We start from the raw sequence: 8,881 nt of genomic DNA on the forward strand, positions 1-8,881 counted from the left end.
GCAAGCAAATGAGCAGGTGATTCAATCACTGTACCCATGACACACTTTTTATCTCTACTCTGTACTTCCAGTGAAAGGAAGCACAAATCTTATCAGCAGAAAACAGTAGCTGAATGATACTAATGCTTGGAGCGTGATCCTGAAACAGCTGGATGGATATGAAGGTTCAAATATTTAAATGTTAACATTCATTAAGTTTGGTTTTTAAAACAGCTGGGCAGGGCTCACATGCAAGTTTCTACAGAATGTATGCTTACAGGAAGAGCCTTGGCACCACTTGCAGTGTGAAACCCAGAGCAGGCAAGCAAACTTAAAGGATACAATGTTAATTAGCACTGCTTCAGTTTAAAGTTTACATGGAAACTGCTGCCAACCCAATTTATACCTGTTCACTACACTTAAAAAAAAAGCCACATGCAGCCTCCACTAGCATAATAATCATGGTTCCATAGAACATTGGGAAGCAGAACTAATGGAGCTCATGTTGAAGAAGGAAGAAAGGAATCAAGTTAAAAAAATAAAGTCACTCTTACAGATAAATTTTCAAAGTGTCACCTGGCTTTGTATTTTCACAGCAATTTTCTGCATTGTGATTAGTGAAAACACAGGTAGTGACCACCCCCATATGCAGGTACTTCAGTAGGTATCCCAGTCAAGAGATGACAGTGGGTTTAAGAGTTTGTAACATGGCTTAGACTGCTTCTTTCAGGCCTCCTTGCTATGTGTAAGTAGTTTTTGCATCTATTACCTTCCCCAGTCCTCCTTGACTAGGCCCCTTTCTTTTCCTTTATTTGTAATCAAGTCCATGGTTAAACTTATTTCAGGCCAAGTTCATATGAACTCAACTTTTGGTGAATCAGGCTAGACTAACCTATTTGATGCAACTACCATAACTAAAAAAAAAAAAACAAACAAAAACAAACAAAAAAAACCCCTTAACATTATTAAAAAAACTTTAAACACTAAGAGATAGTTGGTCATACACTTTTTTTTTTTATTAATGAATACTAACAGGCTATACTGATACTTTTATACTTTTAGTTATTATTCAGTCTGTTCAGATTCATATCTTGTATTCTTAGACATGTATATAAAAGACTTACTTTTGTAGGTAAGTAAAAGTACTTACTGTAAGTACAAGTACTTACAGTTGTACCTGTTGCCACTGCACTAAGATTTACTTTACTCTTCATTCCCTTTACTCCTGTTCCCAGGCCAGTTTTGTGGTTTCACCACTTGCTGTAGTGTTTGAGGCTTTTCTAAAGTGGAGGGGAAATCTAGGCTCCACATCCTTTGCATTCTAAGTTTACAAGAATAACACTTTCTTCCACTTTTTTTTCCTCATTAACAGTTCTACTAGCTACAAGTTTTTTATGTGAATGCAAAAGAGAATGCACATCAGATTGATTCCTTTGTTCTAATTTGTAAATGACACAGCTTTATATATATCTAATCTGAGAAACACTTGTAAATGGAGCCTGCAAACGGCTCCCTTCATCAGCTTGGATGTTCCCATTATTTCCTGACCCAGCACATCTGACCCTATGGAGATGGGGTACATGACAGGGCCACGCTGCCACCCAGAAATGTGGTTCCTCTTCTTCGTAACCCCATGCTCCCAAGACCAAGAGCTGCAGCTCTGGCTTGGCCAGTAGAAACTTAGTGATGCCCAGCAATTACTGGAATGGCAACCAAGCATGAAGAAAATGAATAAATATACAAAAATCAACAGTTGACTGAGACTTTAACAACTATGCTAAGTATCTGTTAAAATATTGCTATTTTGGAATTCTTAAAAAATTAAGAGATAAAATAAAAAAGCTCTATCCATTCTGTAGTATCCTTCCCTAAGAATTGCTCTGGTTTAGGACTGGTCTTTTTTAGCAACAATTTTAGAGATGACACCTCTGTATAGAATTTTCTTTTCAATAGCAGTATCTCAGGCTAATCTGCGGATCTACCCTTCAAAATTACTAACAGCAGATTTTATAACTGTGTTCTTGATTTCTCCGTTTTTGGGTTGATCTCAAAAATACTGACCAGAGCCTAAAAGTTGTATGGATGATGCTACTACAAAGCAAGATAAAATGACAGAAGTCAATGTCAAATTACAGTTCTGTTAGTGTTCTATGGTTAGAGAAACAGACCAGCTTTGCACTGCTGAGTTTGCATTCAAAGACAATAAAGCACTACTTCAAGTAAATGCCTTTGTCAGTTGCTACAGCCCTATCTGGTTAGCAGGGCTTTACAAAGCCTTTCCTGAATGGGAGCCAAGAAATCCCAACTGTAGGCAGAGGACAACAGGTATACAACAACCCAACCCAAATAAATGCACACAAGGAGGCATTCAAGCATGCATACTGCTCCAAATGACTTCACAAAAATACTATCACCCATGCCACATGAAAGACTGTCAGTGAAAGGTTTAAAAACCAACCTACACATTAGGAAAAAGTACCCAAACTCACTACTTGCCAGTTATTAGAAAAGTAAGCAGGTATTTTCACTTCTCTTCTAGGGAACAACAAAGGTTTAAAATAAAATAATAAAAGTAAACTACAAAAAAAATCCCAAAACACAACCCCATAAAAAAACCTACCTAGACAAAAACACCCCACTTCCACACAGGAAGGTACCAAGTGTTCAGTTAGCTCTAAACCCTTTCTACGTTTTTCCATGTCCTCACAATCAAACACTTTAGTCTCAAAGTATGCCTCTAGACAGTTAATTTTTAGTCTCACATCCTGCCCAAGGAAGAAGAACACATTAGCAGATGTCCTGAAATGATGAGAGCTGCCAACAAACTAGGTTCACTACTTGAAGATTTCCACTTAAAAATCAAGTCAATGCTGTCTTTGCAAGATGTTATCAAGTAAGACTATAAATTACAAACTGATTTGGCTACACACCTATTTTTTTTTCCTTTCTCTTTTTTTTGGAAAACCAAAAGTAAAACAGCAAGAAAAATGATACCTTAACACCTAGTGTTAGAATCACTGCATTCCTCTGCAGAGATGCACTAAGTTGTGTGGTCACAGGTTGATGTTGTTTGCTTAGGGCTCTCTAGATCTGTGAGAAACAGCCAGCATTCCTGTAAATGAACACATTTAAAACTGAACCTTTTATCAGAGTGTTTTGCACTATTTCTAGTTTGCCAAATGAGAACAGAGAGCAGAAATAGAATCCAAGTTTAATAGCTCAGCATCTGCATGGGCCCGAGAACAATACCAATATTCATTAAGAGGCCAATCTCAAACTGCCTTCTCATATTTTTGAGACAAGCACTCTATTAATACGTTTCCTAACCTTAGCATAACTCTTATGTTTTCATCCCAAAGCACCCACACACACACTGGCGAAGAGTTCCCAAAATTATGACAACTACGTGCCCTACATACACCGAGTGAAAAAAAAAAACCTAAAATAAATCTCAAGGAAGCTATATATTGTGCCATGCCAACCACAGTGAATTGTACAGCCAGATTTAGCTTCACACAAGCTAACAGGATTCCTTTATAAATTTAGCTAGAGGCACGGGCAACAAACGCTTGTGGAAATTTGAACCACAATTCTCCAGTAGCAAAGACTGCTCCCTCCAAGAATGAAAGAGTAGCAAAAGATGACTATTAGTAGGCTCTTATTACACAGCTTTCAAAACACCTATAAGTCATCAGGATCTCTAGGCAGAGTTATTAAACTGCTGAAGTACCAGTGAACACTGAAAGAAAAAAGGAAGGCCACAGCTCTTTCTGCATCTGCCAATTAATAATCAAAGGAGGAAAAAAGCCAACTAAAGAGAGACCGCATTGGAAACCAGCTGAACGTTCGTCTAAGTTTGTTTCGGGTCCTTTTCTCTCATACTTGGAGCAGTGTGGCTTGTGAAGAAAGAAGGAAACGAGTCCCTCGGGTCTGTCAGTGCTAACTGAAGGATGAGATCTGAAGGGTTTCTCCTTCAGCACACACGGGACACACGACCCGCAAAGCAGGGAAAAGATGAGTGCAGAATATGGGGAAATGCATGAAGGGTCCTATAGGGCAGCTCTGCCCCCATTGCCTCTCCAGAGAATCAAGTGGCTCCAGTAGCTCCTGCTGCTTAACAATAGATCAATCATATTTTTAAACCGCTTTAGGCCATATTTACCACAATCCCATTAACTTTAAAACATTAAAAAAAAAAAAAAAATAGAGGTTGGGTTTGGGGGGCTTGTTAAAGCATCCCCAAAACCTGAGGGCCTATGGAATTTTATCATATTTTAAAAGAAGCACCTTCTGCCTCGCCGAAATAACTCGATGAAGCCGCCAGGCTGGCACAGCCTACCCCGGGCTCCGGCGGAGCACAAAGCGCCGCGGCAGCCGCGGTGGGAGCCGGCGCTCGGTGCCTGCGGCGGCAGCGGCAGCGCGCACAAAGGCTGCGCTCAGAACGCGCGCTCCGCCGCGCAGCCCCGGCGCGGCTCCGGGGGCTGCGGGACACCGGGTACCGCCCCGCCCGAGCCGAGCCGAGCCGAGCCGAGCCGAGCCGAGCCGAGCCGAGCCGAGCCGAGCCGAGCCGAGCCGAGAGCCGCCGCCCCCTCCCCGGCGCGCCCCGCCGAACAAAGCCCCCGGCAGCGCTCACCGGCAGCCTCTCGCCGTCTTCTGCCCTCGCCCACCGCTCCTCCTCCCGCTGAAAATCCCGGCGCAGGGGTGCGGGCCGGAGTGCGGGAGGTCACCCCGCTCCGCAGCGCATCCAGCGGCGCCGGCCGGGTGTCCCCCTCGCAGCGCCCGCGGCCGCGCCCCGGCTCGCTCCGTGCGCTCCGGCTCTGGGCAGCGCTTAATCTCCAAACTTCCTCCTCCCGGCCGGGCAGAGGAGTCTGTGAAACTCCCCTCCTCCATGCAGCTCCCGCAGCCCAGCCGCTGCCTCAGCCCCTCCCCGGGGAGGCCTGGCCCGGCTCTGGGCTGGTGCTTGCTCTGCTCTTCTTCCCCTCCCTGCTCCGCCGCCCCCCAGCCCCCGAGGCTGGGAAAGGGGGGGAAAAGAGATTAACCACTCGGATTTGTCTCTGGAACGGAGCCAAAGAGAGCAGTCGGATTACAGCCCCGGGAAAAAGAAGGGAGGAAAAGGGAATGGGGGATAAAAAAAAATGAAAGGGGAAAAAAAAAAAAAATCCGCTACTGTTTTCATGGAGGGAATAGTGCCGGGCTCTCCTGCCCTCCCCCGTGTGTCAGGTCACAGCCTCTCCGCCCGGCTGGGAGCCACATCCCCGCCTCGCCGAGCTGCCCACAGGCTCCTCTCCGCCACCACAGGTCTGAAATTCAACTCACAAGTCTGAGAGGGCTTCTGTAAATGAGTTGCCAAATTGCCAAAATGTGAAGGGGGCAAGTCCACCACGAAATGCAGACCCGTAGAAAGCAAATTCCAAGAGGTTCTAGATAGACAGTACACCTGCCTCGTGGCAGGCTGCTGGGTCATCTTCTTTGGAAAGGTGTGTTTAAAGTTACACGACATTAAAAAAGAATACAGTAAAAAGACACACAAAAGAGAAAAAAAACCTGGCTGAAATAAAGCCTGAATTCTTCATACGTGTTCAGTGTTCTTTATTCCTCTGAGCCCTAACAAAATCCTTGGTTTCCTGTAAAACTTCATTCCGTGTTTCACTTTTAGTAAAGCTGTATTGCTTTTGTTCCATAACAGTTTCTCCCTCTACTCATGGTAATGTACAGAATGTGGAATGCAAGGAAAATTGTGAGGTTAGAACAGCTCATACTTTTCAGATGTCAAAATAAGTAATTACAGCAGTAATTCAGAAAAGCAGGAAGTTTCAGTGTTTGCCCTCATCTTACCTGTTCTCACTGGAGTCATAAAAAAAAACAAAAAACCACAAACCAAAAAACCCCAGAACCACCAAAATACCTTGGTCAGGGTCTGTTTCTCTGTTATCAATTCAGAAGCCCAGAGCTCTTTCCCAACATACACACTGAATATTCTTCAGACAAGTGCTGAATTTTAAAAGATTACCCCATTTATTAATTCATTTTGGTCACATTTCAAAACAAAAGTTTGTGTTTAATAAGTGGGACTATATTACCTTTTCAAGAAAAAAATACCTCAAATGTTTCAATGACAGCTGTTCTTGCACATCACATTTACTGGCATTACAGAAATACAGCACAGTTATCATAGAATCACACAATATTCTGGGTTGGGAGGGACTCTTAAGGATCATCAAGTCCAAGTCCTGATCCTTCTGAGCTCAGCCCCAGGAATCCCACCCTGTGCCTGAAAGTGTTATCCAAATGCTCCTTGAACTCCGTCAGGCTGGTGCTGACCCCTTCCCTGGGGAGTCTGTTCCAGTGCCCAGCCACCCTCTGGGTAAAGAACCTTATCACCAAGGAGTAAATTTCATTCCACTCCTATTTCCTTGGGAGCCATCACTGTCCTACCAGGCAGGAAAGGGAGATCACAGAAGTCTGGACTCTGCAGTTAATACTCTGGAATGGTATTCTACAAAGTTGCTTGACAGGGGGCAAGTGGGAAAAGAGCAATTTCAGATGAGACTTAGTAGCTCCACTAAAATCAGCCCATTGGTTGTGATCTCCTGCACTACATAGCTACTTCATGTCTGAATTCATCATCCAGCTGAGCACACATCCTTGCCTCAGTACACTACACTCTGGCCTTGTACTGGGAACAAAAAGTTAGCTTTCATTTGCAATTCAATAGTAAAAAAAAAGAAAAAAAAAAGAAAAAGAAAAAGGAAAAAAAGCAGCAAAATTTCTCTGATGAAACTGCTGGGGGAAAAGCATTTGTAACTCTTTGGGGAATCAGGGAATATTTTTCCTTTATGAATAGATCTTTGAAAGATAGTAATAAAACAAACTACTGCTTGATGCATTTAACTTGGTCCAAATTAAAACAAATGAAAATGCACACACATCCCCAAATGGGAAATACAGCAAAAGCCCCAAACCACAGACTATTCCAAGTTCCTTTAAGAAACTGTACAGTCTCTCCAAATATGTTTTAAAGGCCTTACATGATCTGTTCCATATGGAGTTTGTTTTTCCTCAGTGCTGTGACTAACAGGAAAAAACTTCAAGAGGAGAAGTCTCTTCCTCTCTCTTCATCCTTCTACCTCCGTTTCCCCAAAGGACTGGTCATGAGTCTGTCTGGTTTCTGTTTGCTTGTGCTAAAAATAATATTACAGTGGACTGACAAAATACACTGAGTTTTAAGGAAATTGACTGATAATGTAGTATTATTGTTGCACAAAGAGTGTGAGAGGTTGAAAGGCTAACACAAAATAGTGTATCTGAAGAACCACCCATTTTTGGTGGAATGAGATACATGGACAAATTTGTGGGAACTCCTGTCTTTGAAGGTAATTCATGTGACTACTGGTAAAAGGGCACAGGTGACAAGGAAGCTGCAGGCAGGTGAACCTTTCTCCTGGGTTTTGTCTGTGCACCAGAAGGCCACTGGCAGAGGGGGGAGCACCAGTTGTTGTCCGTCATCCTCAGCAGTACTTCTGTGCACAGACAAGAAGCAAATCTTTGTTCCCTCAGCTACACCTTTTTTGACACACATTTTTTTCTGCTCACTCTCACAGTATCTCTCATACTCTCACACTGCAGGATCCCTGCCTTCCCCCATACCTAAGGGGATCCAGCTCCATCTGCCAGCTCTTCACCTCTATCCCTCCTGCTGCGCTGGCAGTCAGAAACTTGCACCACTAACAAGTTGGTGTCTTTCACAATGGTGGCCAGGACTTCCCTTCATGTACTACTTCAAAGTGATTTGCTTACTGTGTTGGATATCTATAACCTAAAATTAATTTCCTTCTAGGTCTGTTTATATCAGTTGGTCTATCAATAAGTTTCTACATATGTTCTCAAACATCACAGCATTTATTTACGTCACCAGTTCTGAACTACACCAGTCATTGTGTAAATGTTTTCCTCATTCTGCCTGGGACTTAGCAAAACTATAAGCAATGACTTTAAATGTACAGAAATTACTGTCACCTCAGGTTTGCTGACTGATGATGAATTTCAGCATTCACTTGAGGAGAAGCACAAGTTTCTCTGTTCTGAGCTAGAATCTGGGGGGAAAAAGGCCTGTCCATACAATAACAGAAAAATGCTACTTGTAAAGACATCACACACACACACTTAAAAGAAAAAGACATATCCCAAAATTGATTGTTCGGTGAGGGGGAGGTTCTGTAGAAGAAAACTGCTGTGTCCATGCTATGCACAAGTTGTAAAGCAGGGAAAACAGATATAATGTTAACCTGGGCACTCTCCAGTCAGCAATACTACTACTACTACTACTAACAATAATAATAATATGCAATGTTCTCCTTGCCTTGTGTCCAAATTAATTATTCCACCCACAATACAATTTAATTGGCAGGCACAGGTACACTCATATGCTTTGCAAAGCAATATCATTAAATGTAGAGGGTTTTTAGAGCTGTGCTCCTGTTTCATAGAACACACTCTTTCATGTACACTAATGCCAAGGAGTACACAACCATTCAAGTAATTATATGTTCCAGTAAAACCATTAATATAAAATAAAATGCTATCATGCCTACTTTATGCCTGTATCCTGCAGGTATTCAATTGCCTCCAGGTTGATGAGATACCTGTGTGAAAAAAATTGGAAGCATATTTAAGTCTTTGCAGCAGCAGCTGCTAAAACATTTAATCACAAAGTTCAGAATATATTACTCACAATCTTACTGTAAAGTTTAAGTGGAAATACTTTAAATACAAGATGGCTTTGCATGTCATTTGCCTTGGGAAACAAATAGTGTGCATAAAGAATGAGAGTAAGCAGATAAAGTTTAGTTGTTACCAGTATGAAGACTGTCAATATAAGAAAAGAGCAAAATATTGTACAGAA

At 42.5% G+C, this 8,881-nt stretch overlaps 1 protein-coding gene across 2 annotated transcripts in view; it reads right to left on the minus strand.

Annotated features, from left to right (window-relative positions):
* Positions 1 to 5,101, minus strand: part of PLEKHG1 (pleckstrin homology and RhoGEF domain containing G1) — a 122,122-nt gene extending 117,021 nt beyond the window's left edge. For both annotated transcript variants that reach the window (XM_021540616.3, XM_021540612.3), the window contains exon 1: positions 4,613 to 5,101. The gene's annotated coding sequence lies outside the window, so the exon portion shown is untranslated. The remainder of the gene's footprint in view (positions 1 to 4,612) is intronic.
* Positions 5,102 to 8,881: the final 3,780 nt, after the last annotated feature.

This window comes from Lonchura striata, chromosome 3 (genome assembly GCF_046129695.1).
Source record: "Lonchura striata isolate bLonStr1 chromosome 3, bLonStr1.mat, whole genome shotgun sequence".
NCBI classification, from domain to species: Eukaryota; Metazoa; Chordata; class Aves; order Passeriformes; family Estrildidae; genus Lonchura; species Lonchura striata.